At 46.0% G+C, this 23,688-nt stretch overlaps 1 protein-coding gene and 1 non-coding gene across 2 annotated transcripts in view; both read right to left on the bottom strand.

The window, feature by feature from the left end:
• Positions 1 to 23,688, bottom strand: part of LOC124711126 (homeobox protein PKNOX1-like) — a 731,542-nt gene that overhangs the window by 150,445 nt on the left and 557,409 nt on the right. The gene's annotated exons all lie outside the window — the stretch shown is intronic.
• Trnat-ugu lies at positions 10,149 to 10,223 on the bottom strand. The gene has a single exon. It is a non-coding gene; the product is annotated as a tRNA-Thr (tRNA).

Here is a 23,688-nt window from a genome sequence, read left to right as displayed (position 1 = left end):
CCCACCATACTTGCTCCGGACACTGCGAGAGGGCTGTACAAGCAATGATCACACGCACGGCACAGCGGACACACCAGGAACCGCGGTGTTGGCCGTCGAATGGCGCTAGCTGCGCAGCATTTGTGCACCGCCGCCGTCAGTGTCAGCCAGTTTGCCGTGCCATACGGAGCTCCATCGCAGTCTTTAACACTGGTAGCATGACGCGACAGCGTGGACGTGAACCGTATGTGCAGTTGACGGACTTTGAGCGAGGGCGTATAGTGGGCATGCGGGAGGCCGGGTGGACGTACCGCCGAATTGCTCAACACGTAGGGCGTGAGGTCTCCACAGTACATCGATGTTGTCGCCAGTGGTCGGCGGATGGTGCACGTGCCCGTCGACCTGGGACCGGACCGCAGCGACGCACGGATGCACGCCAAGACCGTAGGATCCTACGCAGTGCCGTAGGGGACCGCACCGCCACTTCCCAGCAAATTAGGGACACTGTTGCTCCTGGGGTATCGGCGAGGACCATTCGCAACCGTCTCCATGAAGCTGGGCTACGGTCCCGCACACCGTTAGGCAGTCTTCCGCTCACGCCCCAACATCGTGCAGCCCGCCTCCAGTGGTGTCGCGACAGGCGTGAATAGAGGGACGAATGGAGACGTGTCGTCTTCAGCGATGAGAGTCGCTTCTGCCTTGGTGCCAATGATGGTCGTATGCGTGTTTGGCGCCGTGCAGGTGAGCGCCACAATCAGGACCGCATACGACCGAGGCACACAGGGCCAACACCCGGCATCATGGTGTGGGGAGCGATCTCCTACACTGGCCGTACACCACTGGTGATCGTCGAGGGGACACTGAATAGTGCACGGTACATCCAAACCGTCATCGAACCCATCGTTCTACCATTCCTAGACCGGCAAGGGAACTTGCTGTTCCAACAGGACAATGCACGTCCGCATGTATCCCGTGCCACCCAACGTGCTCTAGGAGGTTTAAGTCAACTACCCTGGCCAGCAAGATCTCCTGATCTGTCCCCCATTGAGCATGTTTGGGACTGGATGAAGCGTCGTCTCACGCGGTCTGCACATCCAGCACGAACGCTGGTCCAACTGAGGCGCCAGGTGGAAATGGCATGGCAAGCCGTTCCACAGGACTACATCCAGCATCTCTATGATCGTCTCCATGGGAGAATAGCAGCCTGCATTGCTGCGAAAGGTGGATATACACTGTACTAGTGCCGACATTGTGCATGCTCTGTTGCCTGTGTCTGTGCGCCTGTGGTTCTGTCAGTGTGATCATATTATGTATCTGACCCCAGGAATGTGTCAATAAAGTTTCCCCTTCCTGGGACAATGAATTCACGGTGTTCTTATTTCAATTTCCAGGAGTGTAAATACACTTTTCAGTCACATTAATGTGACCACCTGGCAAAAGGCTGAATAACCTCCTTCTGCATCACGGACCACTTTGAGAGGTGCAGGAAGAGAATCAGTCCTGAAAGGTACTGACAGGTATGTTGAGCCATGCCGACTCCGGTGCCTTACTCAGCTGCTCAAGGTTTCTCGTGTGAGGATCTATGGCGCGTACAGCTCAGTCATGATGGTCCTACAGATTCTCAATTGGGTTTAAATTCGGGGAGTTTGTTGCCCTAAGGAGTACAGAAACACTCATCCTGGTGCTCTTGGTACCAAGCACGCTCACTGTGACCTGTGTGAGACGCTGGTCGTAGATACCGCTGTGCCGATGGAAAACAAATTGCATGTATGGGTCAACATGGTCCCCAAGGACAGATGTAGGCTTGTGTTGATTCACTATGCTCTCCAGAATTATGAGATCGCCCAGGGAAAGGCGTGAGAACATTCGCCAGACCATAACGCTCCCTGTTCCGACCTGAACCCTTGCGATGATTGCTGCAGGTTGTTTGCTTTCACGTGTTCCATGCCGTACATGGCAACGGCCATCTGTTCCATGGAGCGGGAAACACGATTCATCTGTCACCACATCCAATTGCGGTATTAATGTGCAGATTCCAGTCTTTGCCAGCGATGAAGAGAATTCAGCGTAGATGCAAGAACAAGGCGGCTGTTACGGAGGGCCTTACGCAGCAACGTTCGCTGAACGGTCGTTGAGGACACAATGTTGGTTCATCTGGCCGGTCAGTTGCTCAACAGTTGCACCTCAATTCACCCGTAAACATACCCGCAGCCGTCGTTCACTTACCCACCGCCGTCGTTCACTCGTGTCATCCGTGGCGCACCACAGTTTTGCCGATTGTGGATAGCGCCATTTTCCGAAGCACAGTGTACTTTAAGCACGGCGACACACGAACAGTTTTCAAAATTGGCCGTTTCTGAAACGCTTTCAGCCATGCGCTTTAGATCTAAATGGCTCCGTTTTCGCCGGCCGCGGTGGCCGAGCGGTTCTAGGCGCTTCAGTCCGGAACCGCGCGAGTACAACGGTCGCAGTTTCGAATCCTGCCTCGGGCATGGATGTGTGTGATGTCCTTAGGTTAGTTGGGTTTAAGTAGTTCTAAGTTCTCAGGGACTGATGACCTCTGAAGTTAAGTCCCATACTGCTCAGAGCCATTTGAACCATTTGAGCTCCGTTTCAGCATTACGACAACGACTGCACTGTTTCGCGCGTACCCCGACACGTTTTATATACCCTGTAGTGCTACTGCTGGTGGTCACATTAATACGACAGGACCGAGAACAGTTTTACAGGGCGATTCAGATGTGTTTCATATTTTAAAAAAAGGATAACTCACTCACAGAACTACTACTACACATCGCTGTGAAAAGCGATTATATGTCGACTATTGCTACGGTCGCAGGTTCGAATCCTGCCTCGGGCATGGATGTGTGTGATGTCCTTAGGTTAGTTAGGTTTAAGTAGTTCTAAGTTCTGGGGGACTGATGACCACAGATGTCAAGTCCCATAGTGCTCAGAGCCATTTATGTCGACTATTCATCTGGATGAATTCAGAATTATGAAATTTTAAACGAATGCAAAAATATTTGCCGTTAGCGGCTTATAACCCCATTTTCACCGTTCGGTACCGACCCGAGTGATGTGATGTTTTGTTGACGTTTTTACTTGCGTGATCGCAGTATTGGCATCGCAGTTCCGTTCCGCTCAACTGACGTCCACTGTGAATCGACCTTTACTCAGGTAATGAAGCAGTTTCTTATTTCCCACGTCGCTGGACGAGTTTCGTTTGTGCAACACATGTGTTGGCGTATTTTTTCACGAAGCACGGCACCGCAGTATAGACTGCAGACAGGATCTGCAGACACGGGGTGCGCAGCGTCGCAGCGGCAGGTGCAGCGAGGATGCGCCAAATCAGACGGCGGCGGGCAGCTGGCGGGTTTTAATTCTGGCGGCTCTCGCAGGAAATTACATTTGGACTGCAGCCGGCGGCGCACGCGAGCCGCGGCAGCGCGGCCGGCCCGGCTCCCTCCGGCCCCGCCTTGGCCTGCCTCCCTTTTATAATTTCGGTTGTTCTTTTGCGGCGGGCGATGAAGCGCGGCTTAATTAACACGCGCCCGCTGACGGGGCTGCATTATTCAGGCGCCCGCACCCGAGCCAGCGCGCCGATGCCGGAACATGCCACACGCCGGCTCTGCTCCAGACGCGCGGCGGCAGGCGCTTTATGGCGCTCCCTGCACCGTGTTATCTTCTTCACTACTACGCTTCGTACCCAAAAGTCTCTGGACACCCATTATCGTTCACTGCAAAGACACGGCCTCGTACGAGTTAACTTACAGCTTATATACATTGAAGAGCCAAAGAAATTGGTACACCGTGTAGGGCCCCCGTGAACATGCATAAGTTCCGCAACACGACGTGGCACGGACTCGACTAATGTCTGAACTAGTGGTGGAAGGAATTGCAACCATGAATTCTGCAGGGCAGTCTATAAATCCGTAGGAGTAAAAGGGGGTGGAGATCTCTTCTGAACAGCGTGTTGCAAGGCATCCCAGATATGCCCAATAATGTTCACGTCTAGGGAGTTTGGTGGCCAGTGGAAGCGTTCAAACTCAGAGGAGTGTAATATTTTCAACATTTCGCGGCCCTGTCAATAACTGTGTTAAGTATTAATTTTAATTACTAACAACCTCAGTTGCTCCGTTTACCTAGAATTTACCTAGGTTTCAGTCGGGATAACCCAAACTTCTTCAGAATAACAGTAACCGCCGTTTGTCAATAGTGGAAATCGTCAAGCTAAAACTACAACTCCATAAATTATCGTCGGACTAAAAACTTATATGAAACTGCCTCGGACCCACTTCGCGACCGCGATGCGGCAGCCACGAGTGCTGTACTGGAACTGACCGTAGCGTCATGAGGCCCGTTTAGTTCCTTAAGTACAGATTGAACTATGTCGGTCAATTATTTTAAGTGTGTTGACTGGAGAAATGTTCGCCAAGTCTTAGCTTTAAACATATTTCCGTTGTCATTCCCTAAGTTCAATGGCAATGGTCACCAGGCCCGAATTTTGATGGCAGTGGTCCATAAACAGTTTTTACATATGTGTGTGGATCACCTCCATGATGGCAAATTGAGTACCTCATTTCCGCCACATTATCCCCTACTTTAGTGTTTTCTGCAACTCATAACCATAACTTCGTCAAGAAGCTCAATCCGGCACATGCATTAGTTTTTGACTTGATTCTAGACCATTTCAGATCAAATATACTGATCTTGAATAATGACCATCTATTTTATATGTCCCGTATTGCTGGATGTTACGGATTAGATATAGACTTGTTCATAAGTTCAATCATGACCACTTGTGTGCTAGGTCAATAGGATGTCCGTGCGTTGCAACCATATCTAAGCAAGTCCTTAACAATTACGTCTTAAAAATTTCTAGACCTAGTCATAACAATGACGATGTTGGCTTTATATTATCCTTCCCACTCCTAAGTTCTTTTTAGGTGATTAACCTTCGTGCTTAAGCACAAAATTTTCCTAGGTAGGCCAAACCTTGTAAACATGTGATGTCTTCCCCACATAATGACCAATGAATACTCCATAAATGTTAAGGCAATCGATCTAAGTACGTTCTGCACAGGACAACATGTACGCCCTTTTCCTCAGCTATACTTTTTATTTCACTTTACTAGTAAATTCAAGGTCAAGAGTTAACAACAAGTAACTATCATACAGTTTATGTGCAGGCGCAAGGTATTATGTCCGCCTGGCGGGCCTCATGACGCTACGGTCAGTTCCAGTACAGCACTCGTGGCTGCCGCAACGCGGTCGCGAAGTGGGGCCGAGGCAGTTTCAGGTAAGTTTTTACAGTCTGACGATAATTTATGGATTTGTAGTTTCAGCTTGACGATGTCCTCTATGGACGAACGATAGTTACTTTTATTCTGAAGAAGGTTGGGTCATCCCGACTGAAACATGGTAAATTCTAGGTAAACGGTGCAACTGAGGCTGTTGGTTATTAAAATTAATCAGAGGAGTGTTCCTGGAGCCACTCTGTAGCAATTCTGGACGTGCGGAGTGTCGCATTGTCCTGCTGGAATTGCTCAAGTCCGTCGGAATGTATGATGGACATGAATAGATGTAGGGGATCAGACAGGATGCTTACGTACGTGTCACCTGTCAGAGTCATGTCTAGACGTATCAGTGATTCCACATCACTCCCAACTGCACACGCTCCACACCATTACAGAGCCTCCTCCACCTTGCACAGTCCCTTGCTGACGTGCACGGTCCATGGATTCATGAGGTTGTCTCCATACCTGTACACGTCCATCCGCCCGATAGAACCTGAAACGAGACCCGCCCCGACCAGGTAACATGTTTCCAGGTAACATGTTTCTTAATCCAATGTCGGTGCTGATAGGCCCAGGCGAGGCGTAAAGCTTCGTCTCGTGCAGACATCAAGGGTACACGAGGGAGCCTTCGGCTCCGAAAGCCCATGTCGATGATGTCTCGTTGAATGGTTCCCACGCTGACACTTGCTGATGGCCCAGCATTGAAATCTGCAGCAATTTGCGGAAAGGTTGCACTTATGTCACTTTCCACGATTCTCTTCAGCTGTCGTTGGCCCCGTTCTTGCAGGATCTTCTTCCGACCCCAGCGATGTCGGAGATTTGATATTTTACAGGATTCCTGATATTCACTGTGTACTAGTGAAATGTCGTACGGGAAAATCTCCACTTCACCGCTACCTCGGAGATGCTGTGTCCCATCGCTCGTGCGCCGTCTATAGTGCCACGTTCAAACTCATTTAAATCTTGATAACCTGCCATTGTAGCAGCAGTAACCGATCTAACAACTGCGCCGGACACTTGCTGTCTTATACAGGCGTTGCCGGGAGCTTCATTTGCCCGGGTATGTCTTTATTCCAATCTTCTATTAGTTCATCTCCTCCTATCCCCCCCCCCTCCTCTCTCTCTCTCTCTCTGACACTCTCTTACTCCTCCTGTCTTTGTCCATCTCCTCTTTCCCTTCTCTATCCACCGCCCCCGCTCCGCTCTCTGTTCATTTCCCCATCCCTTATCTCTGTCCATCTCCTCCTCCTCCTGTTTGTGCCTTTTCTCCTTCCCCCACGCTGTTTCACAGTCTCCTCCTCCCCCATCCACTCCACGTTATCATGCTCACTCCAATCGGACGCTGGTGGTTCTGACCCCTAACAATAAATATTACTTTCCAGATTGTCACTACCATGTGTACCAAATTTCACTGAAATCGTTCCAGGAATTTAGGATGAGCTTTTCGCCCGTGGGTTTGCCCGCACACGCACACGTCTAGAATATTTCGCATATATTTAACAATTTTTCACATATCTGTACATGTATTTGACCTGTATGTCTAGCGAATTTCACCCTGCCGTTTCATTTTCACGTAGCTCTATGTTTATGACGTCGTACATCCTAAAGTATGGGCTGTACAATTTCCCAGGTACCCCACTAGTGCATGCAGTCTTACACGTGGTTACTGTTTGAGCAATGTGTTCTGACTAGTATTAAATCAAAACTTCATGCATGATGATGCAGTTTTTCACGCATCTCATCTCAGTGTTTATGGCATCAAATCTCCTGAACTAAGAATCGTACAATGATATACTGTTTCCGTTACGTTCACTGGTATATGTGAATACTGTGTGCAAAATGTGTCACATATACACCCCCAAAGAATTGATGAATTAAAACGTCATTCAGTAGTTTTACTGCATGAGCAGCGAAAATGTAGTAAGCGATAAACTTTTTTCCTTTCTCATTATGTGTGGATCGTTAGTGACGAAAAGTTTTGTAAAAGTTTGAAATTATGTGCGAAGTTTGTCGCATGTCTAAGTGCTCTCACTTTCTAATGCTGGATGACTACAGTATGGCTATTCGTGCATCATGGACTACACTGCATTTTCACGCCGCCGCTAACCTCATGCCTTTCATAGGTGGGTTGTTCTTATCCTGACAGCGCTTCTTTGCAGACAATCAAGTTGGGCTGAAATTAGTCCAGTGGTTCAGGATAATTTGAATCGAATTTACCAGTTCCATGATCATTCATCGACAATGTATAAGCGTTGTACAGTGTAAAATTGTGTAACATGATTGAAATTCCCAGGCAAATATGTGAAAGCTACAGGAAAAGACCGACGATAAACAATATGTACAAGAACCGTGAGGAAACAATTATAATCGAAGACCAAGAACAAAGCCCTCAGATTAAAAAGGATATAGGATGCTGATGCAGGCTTTCGCCCCTATTGTTCAATCCATACACCGAAGAAGCAATGACTGAAACGAAAGTAAGGTTCGGGAATCGGAATGAAATTCAGAGTGAAAGGATATTAATGATAAGATTCGCCGATGAAAGATAAGATTCGTTGATGACACTGCTATCCTCAGTGAAAGTGAGGAAGAATACCAGGACGCGTTTAATGGAATGAACAGCCTAATGGGTACAGAATGTGGATTCGGCGTAAACTCTAACTGGGAAGGCGGAGAGAGTGCCACGTTGGACTTCTTTCTCTCCTAGAACACCACAGAGGCTCGGAAAACTATCGCCGTCGCTTCTGAATGTAACAACTTGTTGCGTCTGCTTTGTGCCAGCCATAACGAACACAAGAAAATCAATGCTAAATGTTCTATGTGTATTCCGAAGTGCACGATGCAGACACGCGCGACGTAATGACGCTGCTGGATGGAGCGTCACGCTTTACACTGCTACCTACCATTGCGCATCGCCACAATTCTTACGTGAACATCAGTACTGAGACGCAATAAGCGATAAGTAACAGCAAAAATCCTTGATGAAACAAGTGACAAGTAACAGAAAACATACTTGTACCGACTGGAGGAAGAAAACGTGAATGGGAAGCACCAATTTTTTACTCAATTTATGCAATCGCATAAAAGAAACCTTAATATACTCATTACATAAATTTTCTACACTTTATCAAAGCATTGACACTTCAGTGAAAATGTTCAGTAAGAAACTTTCTGAGTGAGGTCTTTGGTGACTGGTTAGTGTGCGACGCCTTAAAAGACCATAGAAGTTTCAGCGCCCGCTACACAGACAAATAATTCGACCTGAAAGTGTGATTCCAGCCCAGAACAGAAGTAATTCTTCCTGGAACTGCTGGTCAGTCAAGTCTTGGTGAAATGGCCGTTATCCACAGGACGTCAACGTTATGTTGTAGTTTTTTTTGTATGCAAGCCAATTGATATTGCTAGAAAATGCTGTCAATCCGTTCTGCGATTCCACTGTCGGAATCGGCTGGATGGACGACTGTCTAGTGCTGCTGCCCTCCTACTAGGCAGACTGGGCTGAAAGTAGTGACGTCAATTCGAAACGCCGTTGCGCGTCTCTAGCGTTACTCTCCCACACATACATGGATGCAGGGAGTCGTCGGTAAATTGACAGACATCGCAAATATCTTATGTGATAAGATTGTGCTCGGGATTGTCGTTGGTAGAGTCAGACAACTTTATACTACACTTCCAGTAATAAAGACAGTGGATATATGTTACAAGAGATAGCATTCCGAAAATATCTGAGGATGGTTTTTCTTATTTTACACTTTGTTTGCTGATGGCCATCTTCGCACTGCAGTATTCGTCTTGGAATAGTTTGGGCATGTAGACTGAGCACATTGTTGTTGATGTCGCTCCTCTGCAGGAAATGGGCATGTAAATCAAGTTGAATGCTGTCGATCGATGTCGCTCCTCTGTAGCAAATGGGCACTTAGATCGACCACATTGCTATCGATGTCGCTCCGCTGCAGGAAACATTGACATATGCCACTGAGCTATCGAACAACATCAACCGAGTCCCTCCATCCTGGTTTTGAGTTTCTGTGATTTTCGTAAATCGCTTCCGGCAAATGCCGTGATGGTTCCTTTGGAAGGGCACGGCCAACTTCCTTCCTCATCCTTTCCTAATCCGATCGGACCAATGACCTCGCTGTTTGGCCCCCTCCTTCCAAATCAACCAACCGAGCAACATCAGTTCTTATAATTTACCACACACTCCACACTGTTACGGAAACAAAATGTAGACGACCCAGTAATAAGACCAAAGCAGTGACAGGACAATAAAAGCTTACGAGAGGAAACGTCGACGGTGCTACAATAGAAACGCTGCTATATACTTATTTGCGCACTTCTTCAAGAAACTGTGCGCGGTGGCTGATGGGAGCTACCTGAATCGAAAGAAATCGAACATAATAGACTGGCACTTACAGCTTATCCTCGGCGCGACATTACTCTAACTTTATTAGCAGACGGTACTGACTTTCGCAAGCCGTAGCACGTGCATCACCCGAAACAAAACTCAGCACAAGGAAAACAACGCGGGACAACGACACACTCCAAGCGAATACCTATGCAAGGTCGCACAATACCTTGTGACTTTTGTCAATTCTGTTACTCCCATCAGCCATCGTGCCTAGTGTCTTCCTGAAGTAACCGATTAATACAAAACGCTCGTTAGGCCTGTCCTGTAATACTCCACAACTACATGGTCAAGGTATTTTATGTCCAAACAAAACACGTAATAACAGCCACACACACACAGAACATTCAGCGTAGCTAACACAATAACAGGCCACAAGAACAGTAAACTACTCTACGAAGTATATATTAATACCTTCAGCTGCTAACGGGCGTTGATATATATCATTGGGGACAGGTGAAAATGTGTGCCCCGACCGGGACTCGAACCCTGGATCTCCTGCTTACATGGCAGACGCTCTATCCATCTGAGCCACCGACGGCACGGAGAATAGTGCGACTGCAGCGACTATCTCGCGCACGCCTCCAGCGAGACCCACATTCTCACCTTATATGTCCACACACTACATTCGTAGCCGGCCGAAGTGGCCGTGTGGTTAAAGGCGCTGCAGTCTGGAACCGCAAGACCGCTACGGTCGCAGGTTCGAATCCTGCCTCGGGCATGGATGTTTGTGATGTCCTTAGGTTAGTTAGGTTTAACTAGTTCTAAGTTCTAGGGGACTAATGACCTCAGCAGTTGAGTCCCATAGTGCTCAGAGCCATTTGAACACTACATTCGTAGTGTCCCTACTCAGCACACTCATTACTCGTGGAAGACATTGTCCGAAAGAACAGACACCATATCCATATCAGTATATAGTTCTGGCAATACCGGCCATGACCTTCTTCTTCTGTGCGGATGCACAACATATTACCCGAACTATTAGAGGACTTGGTAAGAATGTAGGGACACTACGAATGTAGTGTGTGGACATAAAAGGTGAGGATGTGGGTCTCGCGGGAGGTGTGGGCGAGAAAGTCCCTGCAATCACACTATCCTCTGTGCCCTCGGTGGCTCAGATGGGTAGAGCGTCTGCCACGTAAGCAGGATATCCCGGGTTAGAGTCCCGGTCGGGACACACATTTTCACCTGTCCCCATTGATACATATCAACGCCCGTCAGCAGCTGAAGGTATTAATATGTAATTCTAATTTCGTTCTAGACGGCTGCAGGTCATGTCCGAAAGAACAGACACCACATCCATGTAAGTACATAACTCTACGAAGTAGTCAACGTTAAACACTACACGACTGATTAACTGAATTCACTTAAAAATTGGGGCTCAATTCGATTGTTTAGCGTTCGAGACTTGAAAGCACCAAGTTATGTCCTTCCCGTCGGTTGTTGGCCGGTAAGAAGCAAGTCCAATGACGGGGCTGGTATCTTACAGCTTCTCGACAGCTTTGGAGGATATTTCAGCCACCCTTAATAGATAATCATGTTCCCCAGGAACGTATCTATAATAGGCAGAAAACTTACGGAACTAGTCGCTCTTAACGGAACAAAATCGACAGATGTGAAAGTAATTTCCGTAGTACCTCAAAGAACTGTGATAGGGCCATTACTATTTACAATGCATATAAATGATCTAGTAAAAGCATCGGAAGCTCTTTAAGACTGTTCGCAGATGATGCGGTTGTCAACACAAAAAGACAGTATTGGTTTTCAAAAGACCTGCGGAGGATTGATGAGTGGTGCAAGCTCTGGCAGTGGACCCTGAACTTAAATAAATGTACCACATTGCGCACACAAAGGATAAGAAATCCACTAGTGTATAATTATATTATTGATGAGAAGCTGCCTAGAAGCGTAAAATATCTAGGATTAACTATCCAGAGCGACGTTAAGTGGAATGGCCACATAAAACAAATAACAGGAAACGCAGGTACCAGAATGATATTCGAGGAAGAATCTTAAGGTAATGTAATTCTTCCACGGAAAAAATGGCTTGCAAGTCGCTTGTTTGACCGACTCTTGAGTACTGTTCGTCAATCTGGGACCTTTACCGGGTAGGTCTGACAGAAAAGGGAAACACACAGAGAGAGAGAGAGAGAGAGAGAGAGAGAGAGAGAGAGAGAGGGGGGGGGGGGAGGAGGGACATCAACATAAAAAAAAAACTGTGGCCTTCTGTGGATAGTATCCAGCACAAAATAAGATCCGTTTGAAAACTGAAATTCTAAACAGAGTGAATATGTTCACATATTTAGGCTGTAAACTACCCTTTCTGGAAGAAACAGACGAACTGAGAAAGCCACCTGGTGTACAAAAACAATGGGAGTGATTAATAATGTGTTGAAACCCTTCCTAGAAAACAAACACAACAGAACACGTCTTTATCAGACCTTAACAAGAACGTCATTGTGCTATGAAGCGACGCCTGGCAATAAAGGCAAACGATGCGAAAATTCTGACAGCCTATGAAGTGAATTTCTTGAAACAAACAGCTGTTTCCACAAAATGAGATCACAAAAAGGAATGAAGGTGTGCTGAAGAAGCTGTTTTTTACTTGATTTCAGCAACGCAGGAAGTAAACGTTTATATACATTACTAGTACTGATAAAGATAGAAACCGCACAAACATCCAAACAAATCTTGATAGAATATTTCAAAAACAGTGCAAGGACTGGCAACTAGGAAAGGTGTTCAGAGACGTGAAATTACACACTTCGCAAAACGAAATCCTATGACGACAATTTCATCAAGTTACAAATGCAGTCGGTCCACTTAAAAATATCTGGTTGTGACGATGTGAGGCGATATGAAATGGAATTATCACATAGGCTCAGTTGTAGGTAAAACAGGTGACAGATATTAGGTCAGCGGTAAGAAGGTGGGTAAATGCAGTTAGTCTGCAAAAGAGATTGCTTAGAAAGTCCTCGTGCGACCTACACAAGAATATTGCTCACGTGTGTTAAACCATACAAATAGGACTAACGGTGGTATATAAAGAAGGACAGTGCGAATGTTCACTGTTTATTTGATTCGTGTAAGAGCGGCACGGATAAGTTGAAAACACTAAACTAGCAACGCATGAAGATAGACGCTAAGAATACCGCGAAAATCTACTTACAAATTAGTTGTGGTGATACTGATTACGGTTGGGAAGCGTGACTGGGTGGAATAATTAATTGTTTGCATTTTTTGCTACCAGGCACTTATTTGATAAACTGTCTTATACTAAATTAATGTAGAATTTTTTATTTTCCTATTCGTTGCTGGAGTGACTGTCGGCGTATTTGGAAAGGGGGCATGCAGTGGTTGGCGAGAATCTGATGTTCAGTGATGTCTTCTGCTGGTGTGTAGGTGTGTCTCGTTTATTGTGACACCACAGCTATTTTGGCGTCCCAGAAGCTTCGTTTGCATCACTGACGGAGCTGTTGTGCAATATTGCATTATTTATATTGGCACTGTTTTGACGTAATTCACTGCACTATATATTATATATATATATATATATATATATATATATATATATATATATATATATAATTCAAAATTCGGTGTGGCGTAAGTCATAATAAACAACGACACTGCTCTACACTAGCGGGAAACATCACTGGACATATTCTGGACCACTACTGCCCCATACCTCTCTCTCCAAACAGCCCAACAGCCACTTCAGCATCCTACGAACCACTTTCGTGAAGCTCGCAAGAGTATTCTATTTGGAGCACGTACACAGGCATTTAAGCTGTTTTTTCCACGCGCTTCACATGCAAGCAGAACGGGAAGAAACGTTAAGCGAGCAGTACGGGAAGAAACGTTAATACGTGGTACAGTGGGAGGTACCCTCTGCCATGCACTAATCAGTGATTGGAAAAGTATGCGTGTCACTGGGGTTACCTGCGACATCAATTTCAATCTTTCTCTATGTTGCCTTAACAGTACGGAATTATTTTCTTTTTATTTTCCACGCAACCTCCAGTACGAGGCAGCGTACAAAGCAACCGAGAATTCTGCTGAGCAGACTGGAATTGCTGAGAGCAGTGTCCAGGCTGTCACCCGCCGCCACACCTGTGGCTGCGTTTGTGGCGCCTGCCTAATAAAACACGGCGGCGGCAGGCGGCCGATCTCCACCAGATAAAGCCGCGTCATACACACTATCGCTTCCATAAAAATACATCACGTATCAGGCTGGCTCAACAGGTAGCAAGCGCTCGCGTTTTATGTGCCACTACTGCCGCGCCAAAATCGCTTCGCCGGGAATATAACACTTTGCCGCGATTTACGAGCGAAAACAGCACGGCGCTGGCCTGCCCGTCTGGCGCAGTAATCCAGCCCGATGCGCCTGTTAACGGCAACCTGCGATGCGCTCTCGCGTCCCGCCACACCGTTTGCTAACGCGTCCTGCTGCGCCCTAGGAGTAGCACGGCTCCAAATTACACCGGCGGAGCTGTACTTGTATGAGCTTAGTACGCCGTTACTTGACCATAAAGTCTCGCTGTCATTTCAAAAACTCACAACTTCGAACCTCTGAGATACAGAGATCGTGGTTCGTCGTAAAACGTTTAGCAGCTCTCAAAATTTTCTTCCTTTGTTCTTTGTTGCAGACCTGGCTAGGAGTGCATCAAAATGGCTCCAGGCCAGGAGAAGGCGCAACATGTGATCTGGTACGTAGTATCCAAATCTGTGATTATGGTACTGCGGTTATACACTGGTCGCCGAATTTAAACTTTTTTTTGCATCTGATTTGTAATTGCGTGGATTTACGTAGTTTTGTGGTCCTGCATTCACTGGTGATATCAGCTTTTCTCTATCACGTCACATTTCCAAGATACACTGGAGAATCAAAAACAATACTAGCGAAAACTGATAAATGAAACTAACAGCCGGCCGATGTGGCGGAGCGGCTCTAGGCGCTTCAGTCTGGAACCGTGCGACCGCTACGGTCGCAGGTTCGAATCCTGCCTCGGGCATGGATGTGTGTGATGTCCTTAGGTTAGTTAGGTTTAAGTAGTTCTAAGTTCTAGGGGACTGAGGGCCTCGAGCGAGGTGGCGCAGTGGTTAGACACTGGACTCGCATTCGGGAGGACTACGGTTCAATCCCGCGTCCGGCCATCCTGATTTAGCTTTTCCGTGATTTCCCTAAATCGCTCCAGGCAAATGCCGGGATGGTTCCTCTGAAAGGGCACGGCCGACTTCCTTCCCTAATCCGATGAGACCGATGACCACGCTGTTTGGTCTCCTTCCCCAAAAAACAACCAACTAACCAACCAACCGAGGGCCTCAGATGTTAAGTCCCATAGTGCTCAGAGCCATTTGAATTTGAATACTAACAAAAACTAAATATTCAGAACTTTAGAGGTCAATATTATTTAATATGTTCATATAAACATGACGCCAATGAAGGTCTAAATTAGCTCACAGCAAATAATCAACTTCATTCTTCTTTGCTATTCGAAAAATGTGACAATGGTGCTCGTCTTTTGCTTGCCATTTCTTTATTGCATCTACCATCTACATATAGTGACAATTAGTAGATCTTCTAGCACTCCTGTTAAAAATATTCAAACATCTAAACAAAAGAGCAATAAACATAGAAATATTGCAAATAAACAACAAAAGGTCCCAAACCTCAAATCTTACGTGTTAGACCATTTTGAAAGATAGATTCAATCTCTGCACACCAAGATACATACTAACTGATATCACACACCGAAAATGCAAAATGGCTGTTGATCAATGTTATCGACGCCAGAATGGAAGGATACCACCGAAAAAAAAAACCGTAATGAAGTGGTTCAAAAACCTTAAAGAGACAACAGTGTCAAAGACCTTAGAAGAAGTGGACGTATCCTTGAGTCTTACGGACGCGTTGGCAGAGCGCAAGCCGCATATCAACGAAGCCGCCCCCCACCTCCCAGAGTCAATAAGCCGTGCATCACGCGAATTACAACAAGCAAGATCAACTGACCACGAACTGTTATACAAGCGCTTACGGCTTTTTGCACACAAAGTGAAAATGGTCCACGCATTAAAACCAAACGATCGTCCTCTGAGGTAAGAATTCGGGTATTTCCTGCTGGCCTCCATAGTCGCTGACTGATTACCTCGAAAATTGCATGTTTTCAGATGCAGCAGAGTTCCACATATCTGGACATGCGAGTCGGCTCAAATTACAATTTGGAGTTCTGAAAACCCACACGAACACATCCGTGACAGCTCGAAGCTTAATGTTCGATGTGGCCGGTCGCTTTTTCTTCGCAGCCGAAACCACAACGGAAAATGTTTATCTGGACACGCTCTAACAGTTCCTGTTACCACAGGTCGAATAGCTGCAGTGGTCTAGCATCTTCCAACATGATGATGAACCCCACATTCCAGTTTTAACGTGTGGGTTGTGAGTAAATGACACATTTCCTCAGAGGTGGATGAGTCGCGAGGCTCCCACCGCATGTCCGCTCTTCAGATATAACGCAGTGAGACTTCGTTATGTGGGGTCAAGTCACGGATAGCGTGTACACTGTACGACATAGGCACGCACAATACGCAATAAATTGATTTATATCTTTAAATTTTCATTCATGGATACCTCCTGAAGTTTTTCCTGACTTACAAAAGGGCATGGGCTAGCGGATGTCTGACATTAGCCGGGTGCCAGCCACTTCACGCTATGTCCACGTGATGGACGTGTGATCTGGCACTGGCAAAGTAACGCCACGACAAAGCGTCGCTGCCGCTGTCAGATAAAAAACTGTACAGGACAAAGCCAATCACAGGAACGGAATCGGTCACGTTGCGCGCGAGTGCGAGTTCAGGGGTGTGGGTGAGTGAGGTTTGGTCGTGTTTTTCTCATCCACCTCTCGGTACATTCAGATCTTCCTTCCACTTCTCTCCGGCTATGAAGACCTCACCTTGTACGAAAGATTTCAAACTTCATTTCTGTACCCATTAATGATACATAATAAACCAAGACATGATTCAGTTTTAATAATAAACTCGTAAACACCGGATGGTCACCTGCTCCGGAATACAGCCTATTGGCCAAATCTGTACGCACTTGCAGAATACAACACCAATCGACGACACTGCCAGCCTTCGTTTACGAATGAATGAGCAATCAGAACTGTTAGAGCTGAAAAGCTGATCCGTACATGGTTTGAACTCGAATAGCGCTTTTATGTTCTACGCAACAAGTGCGGCTCACGCTAAAATTCCGGCAAAAAATAGTTTTGAGAGCTGCTAAACGTTTTATACTAAAACACTGTGTTCTCTCTCTAATAGTTGCCGATTTATGATTTTTTAGAAAATTATATCAGGACTTTATAGACACTGCATTTTACAGTTACAAGGTACCGAACAAAAAATTAAGCGCGCCATAAGCCGTATATCGTTTTGAGGCTTTGCACCCTGCCAGTACAAGAAAGCATATCGAGGATATGTGGCAGGACCATAGCCTAGGGCATTGTTCCGGAATAAATCTTTCTCTCTGCAGTAGGGTGTGCACTGTTTTGGAAATGCCTCGGAATAGACGAATGTGGCGACAGGAAAAGAAACCAGACACGAAGTTAAATACATCTAAATCTACACCCATACTCTGCAAACCTCACTTAACTGCCTGGCAGAGGATTCACCGAACCACCTTCACAATAATAGCCTATTATCCCCACCTCAACCAGCGCGCAGAAAAAACAAACACCTATATCTTACCGTGCGAGCTCTGATTTCCTTTATTTTATTTTATTATGATGATCGTATCTCCCTATGTAGGTCGGCGCCAACAAAATATTTTCACATTTCAAGCGGAAAGTTTGTGATTGAACTTTCAAAATTATGCTGCAATGAAAAACGCCTTTGTTTTAATGGTGTCCACCCCAAATCCTTTATCATGTCAGAGACACTCTTTCCCCTATTTCGCGATGATACAAAACGTGCTGCTCCGTTAAGTCCTGTCTGGTAAGGATCGCACACCGCGCATCAGTAATAAAGAGGACGGAAAACCATTGTGTAGGTAGTCTCTTTGGTAGATCAGTTGCATCTTCTGTGTGTTCTGCCAATAAATTGCAGTCTTTGGTTCCCCTCCCCACAAAATTTTCTGTGCGCTCTTTCCAATTTAAGTTGCTCGTAAATGTAATTCCTAGACATTTAGTTGCATTTACTGCCTTTAGATCTGACTGATTTATCGTTTTACCGAAGTTTAACGGATTCCCTTTAGCACTCATGTGGATGACCTAAAACTTATTATTTAGGGTCAATTCCCAATTTTCGCACGGTACATGTATCTTTTCTAATTCGCTTTCCAATTTGTTTTGAATCTGATGATGACTTGACTGGTCGATAAATGACAGCATCATCTACAAACAACCTAAGACGGCTGCTCAGATCGTCTCCTAAATCATTTATATACACGAGGAACAGCAGAGGGCCTGTAACACTACCTTGGGGAACGCCAGAAATCACTTCTGTTTTACCCGATGACTTTCCGTCAGTTACTACAAACTGTGGCCTCTGTCGAAATCATGAATTCAGTCGAGTAACTGAGACAACATTCCATAAGCACGCAATTTGATTGCTTGTGAGGCACAATGTCAACAGCCTTTTGGAAATCAAGAAATACAGAATCCATTTGAAATCCGTTGTCAATAGCACTCAATATTTCGTGTGAGTAAAGAAGTAGTTAGGTTTTCTAAATCCGTATTGACTGCGCGTGTAAATAGACCTTTCTCTTCGAGGTAATTCATAATGTTCGAACACAATATATATTCCAGAATCTTGCTGCATATCGACGTTAATTATATGGCCATGTGGTTTAGTAGAATACTCCCACTAAAATAAATTTGCAGAATTTTGAAGACGGCGGTCTCCGTTTAATGGGGTAAACACCATGAAAGATACAATGGCTAGCCGAAACATTATGATCCCGGCCAACGAGAGACAAAATGAACCTGATGACATTACGGGCACGTGATGCGGTAAGCAAAGTACATATGCGGAGCAGAGATGAAGTGATCATCACTCGCGCGATGATACGGGCAGCAAAATGGGGAAATCCACCGACATAAGTTAGACCTAGTGAGAATTAGTTACGTTCGATGGCAGGAGAAACAGGACTTCTAGCCAGGAGAATACAGGATTATAAATACAAAATCAAATTAGGGGTAATGCAGGAGCGGTTTAATAATGAAAAAGAAAATAGGAATGCAAGTAAGCTACTATGAACAGCATTTTGAACGCATTATTGCAGCCAAGATAGGCACGAAGCCGACGCCTACCACAGTAGAACAAGTTTATATGTCAACTATCTCCGTAAATGATGAAGAAATTGAAGAAATGTATGACGACATAACAGGAATTATTCAAATAGTTAAGGGACACGAAAATTTAATAGTGATGGGGGACTGGAATTCGATAGTAAGATCAGGAAGAGAAGGAAAAAATAGTAAGTGAATATGGAATGGGGGAAAGGAATAAAGAGGAAGCCCCCCGGTATCGATGTCGGTCGGAGGGGCCTGGCACGAAGTCAGCGTTCCAAAACATCCCAAAGGTGTTCTATAGGATTCAGGTCAGGACTCTGTGCAGGTCAGTCCATTACAGGGATGTTATTGTTGTGTTACCACACCGCCACAGGATGCGAATAGCGCACAGGTGCTCGATCGTGTTGGAAGATGCAATCGCCATCCTTAAGTTGCTCCAAGAGTGGGAAGCAAGAAGGTGCTTAAAACGTCAATGTAGGCCTGTGCTGTGATAGTGCCAAGCAAAACAACAAGGGGTGCAAGCCTCCTCCATGAAAAACACAACCATACCGTAACACCACCCTGCCATCGGATCGCCACATTGTGTACCACTCCACACAACGTTTTTCCACTGTTCGATCGTCCAATGTTTACGCTCCTTACACCAAGTGAGGAGTCGTTTGGCATTTACCGTCGTGACGTGTGACTTATGAGCAGCCGCTCGACAATGAAATCCAAGTTTTCTCACTTCCCGCCTAACTGTCATAGTAGGTGCAGTGGATCCTCATGCAGTTTGGAATTCCTGTGTGATGGTCTGCATAGATGTCTGCCTATTACTCATTATCACCCTCTTCAAAAAAACGGCGGTCTCTGTCAGTCAACAGACGAGGTCGGCCTGTACGCTTTTGTGCTGTACGTGTCCCTTTACGTTTCCACTTCACTATCACATCGGAAAGAGTGGAGCTAGGGATGTTTAGGAGTATGGAATTCTCGCGTACAGACGTATGACACAAGTAACACCCCATCACCTCACCATGTTCGAAATCCGTAAGTTTCGCGGAGCGCCCCATTAGCTCTCTCATGATGTCTAATGTCTACTGAGGTCGCTGATATGGAGAACCTGGCAGTAGGCGGCAGCACAATGCACCTAATATGAAAAACGTACGTTTTGGGGGGTATCCGTATACTCTTGATAATATAGTTTATTTGGGCAGTAACATAACTGATGATGGCCGAAGTAGAGAGGATATAAAATGTGGCTGGCAAAGGCACGGAAAGCATTTCAGAAGAAGAGAAATTTGTTAACATGGAATACAGATTTAGGTGTTAGGAAGTCTTTTCTGAAAGTATTTGCCTGGAGATTAGCTATATATGGAAGTGAAACATGGAAGACAAACTGTTAGGACAAAAAGAGAATAGAAACTTTCGAAACGTGGTGCTACAGAAGAATGCCGGAGACTGGATGGCTAGATCCCATTACTAATGAGGAGGTACTGAACAGAATTGGGGAGACAAGAAGTCTGTGGCAAAACTTGACCAAAAGAAGGGATAGAGTTGACGGAACACAGTCTGAGACATCTAGGGATCACCAATTTAGTATGGTGGGAAGTGTGAGTGAGTGTGTGTGGGGGGAGGGGGGGGGGGGGGGTCGAAAATCGTAGAGGAAGACCATGAGATGAACACAGGAAACAGAGTCAGAAGGATGCAGGTTGCAACACTTCCTCGGAGATGAAGAGGCTCACAGAGGCTAGGGTAGCATGGAGAGCTGGATCAAACCAGTGTTAGGACTGGAAACCACAAGAAAGTGATTTTCATAGAGGGCGCCTCGGAACGAGCATCCCGGAAACGGAGAAAATTATCAGCTGTTCGCGTCGTACTGTCATCAGCATCTATGGGAAGTGGTTGAAGGACAGTGAAACCACGAGGAAGCGACAAGCTGTCAGACGTCCACGGCTAATCACATAAGGTAGAGGTCGGAGGCTTGCCCGCTCTGTACAGAACGATAGACGGTGATCCGCAGCACATCTGATGACTGAGTACGATGCTGGTGCAGACACATGTGTTGCGGAGCATATTCAGCATATATTTTCTGAACAAAGACTTCCCCGCAAACGACCCCTACGCGTTCCGATGTTGACGCAAGAACATCTTCAGTTACTGTTGTAGCGGCACGGTATTATCGAGATTGGACCGTGGATCAATGGAGACATATCGCCTGGTCTGATGAATCATGTTTCTTTTTACATCAGGTCGATGGTCATGTCTGGCTACGTCATTACACACAATAACTGTCAATGCCGATCGTTACGTAGAGAACTTACAAACTATCGTTACACCTGCATTGAACAACTTTCCAAACGATCAAGAAGCCGGGGTCAACAGGACAGAGGGACATAACACACTGCACGGCAATCAATGGGATATGTGAGTGAATTGTTTGGCAATCGTGTGATCTCTAGATTCGGTAACATTCCCTGGACTCCTAGATCGCCAGATTTATTCGTTTGTGATTTTTTCTTGTGGGGCTATCTCAAGAGCAAAGTCTACACGATTCGGCCAAGAAACCTGGATGAGTTAAAACAGATAATTCGGGATGCAGTTCACAGTATCCCAGCTGAGATGTTGCAGCGGTCAATGAGGAATCTCAACAGTAGATTTCACGAATGTATTCATACAGGAGGACGCCATCTAAAGGACGTAATTTTTAAAAATAAAAATGCCATCAATGTTTCTTAAATGGCAAAGTTGTAGGGTTTCAATTACTATGGATGCAATTTCTTTCCTTTATCACTTCTAGTTTTATTGGAATGTGGAAATGTTCCCGTTTTTCTGTGTCACCGTGTATTTGTTTTATGTGGCCATGCCACTGGATGGCTACTCCTCAATATTTTACAATAGATGTGTTTCCAGCAATTTGTTATCAATAGCGTAGTTGAACAGTAGTAGATTTCTTATCCTATGTATGCGCAATATGTTACGTTTATGGACGTTCAGGATCAACCGCCAGAGCATCCACCATTTACAGTCCTGTGCAGGTCATTCTGGAAATCAATACTTTCTTAAGGAGTTGCTACTGCGAACAGTCTTAAATAGCTTCCAACGCTTTCTACCATATGATTTATACATACTGTAAACAGTAAAGGTCCTACCACACTTCCTTGCGATACTCCGGAAATTACCTTTACGAACATGTCAATGTTGTTCAGTTGAGAGCGGCGTTTGAGTTCTGTCTTCAAGGAATTCTTGAATACAGTCGCAAATCTGGGCCGACACTCGGTAAGCTCTTATTTTTTCTGTAAAAGACAGTGCGGGATGGTGTCAAAATGCCTTTCCGAAGTCAAGAAACACGACATCAACCTGAGTGCCATTGTCTACAGCGCTACGGATCTAATGGAGGAACAGAGCTAGCTGAGTTTCGCAAGATGTCTATCTGCGGAATTCATGCAGCTTTTTATACAGGAGATTTTCTTTCTCCGAAAACGTCATTTTTCTTGAGCATAAAATATATTCCATAATTCTACAACAGATTGACGCCAATGATGTATGCCTATACGTGAACATGTAGAACAACATACACGGTGTACTGGTGTAATATGGAGCAGAAATTTCACGTATCTCGCCAACTCTACCACAGAAGACGTTATTGTAGACTGATGTAACATCGTCCAAAAAAATTTGACAGTTGTAATGTCATTACTTCTGAACAGGAGGGGTGCGTCGCTGCGGTTAGCTAGCGTGCTTTGCAACTTGCAGTGGATTTCTACTGATTCCGTGTAGCCCGGTTCTAGACGTGTTACACTAGACGGGTTTTCGGTATTACGGATCAGTAAGAAAGCGGAGTGAAAGGCGACAAGAGCTAACCAGCGCGCATTGGGCAGTGAGCGAGCGAAACACTCTTTGAGAGGGCGGAGCGTGCAGGTCCGAGCCCCTGCGCTACATTTCGCGCACCAATTAAAATTTCTTTGCTCTGGCGGCGGCGCGTTTTCTTTGTGAGGGGCCAACGGAGTTAATTAAGCCAGAGCGGAGCGGAGCGAGAGGAGCCGTGTTTACCGGTGACTGCTGGCGGGGTGCCCGCCAGACGGAAGGGAAGGGAAGGGAAGGGAGGCTGCAGCCTGCGACGGCGAGTCGGCGTTTCCTGCGCCCCACCGGTGCTACATCTCGCGCCGTCTGGCCCTTGTTAATCGGCGCTTCAAAGGCGCCAGAAGAGGGGACGCTCCTCCGAGAAGGCCGCCATTATAGTGGCCGGACGGGTCATCAGTCACTGGCCCCGAGCCGAGACATCATACTTGTGCGGCCCAATCAGCCACTTCGTACCAAGAGCAATTACTCCCGCCCGAGTTTTATTTTGGAACTGCGAGGCCTTGGCAGTCTGAGTTGTACTTCTAGTACAGGCTGCTCAAGAAGTTACCCAAACCTGTGGCAAAACAAAAATTGTAACGTTTGTTAGAGAATTGCAGTAACACGGTGTTCAGTTTCTTTTGTTGCAGCCACATGTAGTAAGCGTTGCTTCACGCAGTGGAGAATGGCAAAACAGAGGCACGCCGGCGACCGAGGCGTTGCGAAGTAGGCAGGCACAATAACCTTGCTGACAGCAGCAGTCTACCAACATACTGACGCAAGGACGCACACAGACCGAGCGCCAAGCGAAGCCTGGAGAAGGGGAAGTGAGGCCAGCACGCTAAGTTACACTGCAATATACTGCGGGAGTAATAACAAGAAGCTACCACCGAGGGTA

The sequence above is a fragment of the Schistocerca piceifrons genome, chromosome 8, assembly GCF_021461385.2.
Source record: "Schistocerca piceifrons isolate TAMUIC-IGC-003096 chromosome 8, iqSchPice1.1, whole genome shotgun sequence".
NCBI classification, from domain to species: Eukaryota; Metazoa; Arthropoda; class Insecta; order Orthoptera; family Acrididae; genus Schistocerca; species Schistocerca piceifrons.
The sequence above is the reverse complement of the archived record's forward strand: the minus strand, read 5'-3'. Positions and strand labels throughout refer to the sequence as shown.